Source organism: Rousettus aegyptiacus, unplaced genomic scaffold, assembly GCF_014176215.1.
Source record: "Rousettus aegyptiacus isolate mRouAeg1 unplaced genomic scaffold, mRouAeg1.p scaffold_m13_p_1, whole genome shotgun sequence".
NCBI lineage: Eukaryota > Metazoa > Chordata > Mammalia > Chiroptera > Pteropodidae > Rousettus > Rousettus aegyptiacus.
Genome location: NW_023416284.1, coordinates 83,550,814 through 83,553,052, shown reverse-complemented (window position 1 = coordinate 83,553,052; position 2,239 = coordinate 83,550,814). Strand labels below are relative to the sequence as shown.

Genomic DNA, 2,239 nt, shown 5'->3' with positions numbered 1-2,239 from the left:
AGTGCTCACTCATGCAGGCCTTGCACCTGGAATTCTTCTTCCCTTCAGTCTATCTAACTTCTACCTATCCCTCCAGATCCAGCTCAGGCTCATTTTCCATATGCTTTTCCTGGCTAGCTTTCCCTTGATCAATGTAAAAGGATCACAGTTGAGAGACTCTAGCCCACAAAGAATGGAGAAGAGAAGGGTAGATGTAAATAGGTCTGTGCATTTGGTAGCAGGAGCTTCCTTTTGATGGCTTGTTTCTTCAATGGAGTATGAAACAAGGTCATCAGCTGGAAATGAGTGTGGAGAAGTGATGTTTTGGAAAACATGAAGAAGGTAAGAAATAACCATTTTGGAGAGTGGAAAGTCAGCTACTGGAAAAAATTTTAGGCTTATAGGGTACTTATGAATGTTCATTTGTGGTAATGATTATAAATTTGTAGTGACACCAGTGTGCCATTTTTTCCTGAAATATTCTACTGAAATAAGAAGATTAAATGTGCTCACTCATTTATAACTGTGTCAGGCTCATAGAAGCACTCAATGTGTATTAATTGTTATTATTATCATAATGATAGTAATAACAAGAGTAGAAATAATTGTTGTTGTAGTAGTGCATTAGTTCAGGTAGATGGAGAAGAAAAGGAAGATGATTTGGTACCCAAGCTCATGTGAAAAAAAGAGAAAGGACCAAGAGAGTTGAAAATACTTGCAAGAAAGCAGTAATGATAATGGACTATGGAAAAGAACTTGAATAAGAAGGTTAATAGATTGGAAGAACTCTATAAGTCAAAAAATTTTGCAAATAGAAAAACACATCTTAAAATTTATATGGAATCTTAAGGGACCCTGGATAGTAAAGACAATCTTGAAAGAGAAGAACAAAGTTGGAGGTTTCACACTCTCTGATTTCAAAACTTAGAAAGCTACAGTAATCAATATACTATGGTAGTGGCATAAAGACAGATATATAGATTGATGTAGTAGAATTCTCGCATATATGGTCAAATAATTTTTAGCAAGCATGTCAAGACCATTCAAAGGGAAAAGGACAGTTTTATCAATAAATGGTTTTGGGAAAATTGGATATTTACATACAAAAGTGTCCAGACTATATATAGCAATCCCTTATCAGAGATATGACTCCAAGTATTTTCTTTCATTCTGTGGGTTGCTTTTTCCCTCTGTTGGTTGTGTTCTTTGATGTACAAAAGTTATATGTGTTTGTGTGTGTGTGTGTGTTTATGTATGTGTGTATATATATATACATATATATACACATATATATGTGTGTGTGTGTGTGTGTGTGTGTGTGTGTATCCCTCAACCTACAACAAAAAAGACACCAACTGAAATATGGGAAAAGGGTTCTTTACTGCATCTATTGTGAGAATGAAGGCCATTCTTAGCAATCAGATTGTCAACATTCCATAAAATGTTGACATCGCTCTGAAGGGATGCACAGTTGTTATTATGAAGGGCCCCAAGGGCATCTTGCGGGGGAGCTTTAATTACATCAGTGTAGAATTCAGTTTCTTTGGAAAGAAAAAGAAGAGGCTCCAGGTTGACAGATGGTAGGGAACTAGAAAGGAAATCGCTACTGTTCACACTATCTGTAGTCATGTACAGAACATGATCAAGGGTATTACACTGGGCTTTGGGTATAAGATGAGGTCTGTGTATGCTCATTTCTCCCTCAAAGTCATTATTCAGGAGAATGGTTCTCCCATTGAAAGCCAAAATTTCATGGGTGAAAAATACATCTGCAGGGTTCAGATGAAGTTAGACATTGCTTGTTCAGTATCTCAGGCCCAGAAAGATGAGTTAATTCTTGAAGGCAATGACATTGAACTTGTATCAAATTCAGCTGTTTTGATTCAAGAAGCCACAAAAATTAAAAACAAAGATAGAAAAATTTTGGATGGTATCTATGTTTCTGAAAAAGAAATAGTTCAGCAGGCTGATGAATAAGATCTAAGTTGTCCAGCTACAGAAACAAGCTGTTGAATGATTCCTCAGATTATTTGTGATATCTTAAAGATACAACAAAAGTCATATATAGAGTTGGGCTGAAAAAGGGCAAAGGACTTGGATAGGTCTTTCTCCAAAGAAGATATACAAACAAATGTTCAGTAAGCACATAAAAAAATGCTCAATCTCATTAAGTCATTTGGGAAATGCAAATCAAAACCATAGTGAGAGACCATTTCAAATCCTTTAGGGTGGCTATTATGAATGAATGAATAAATGAATG

The 2,239-nt window shown here is 35.7% G+C and overlaps 1 pseudogene; it reads left to right on the top strand.

Moving 5' to 3' along the window:
- Positions 1-1,359: 1,359 nt before the first annotated feature.
- On the top strand, positions 1,360-1,985 carry LOC107521726 (annotated as a pseudogene).
- The last annotated feature ends 254 nt before the right edge of the window (positions 1,986-2,239 follow it).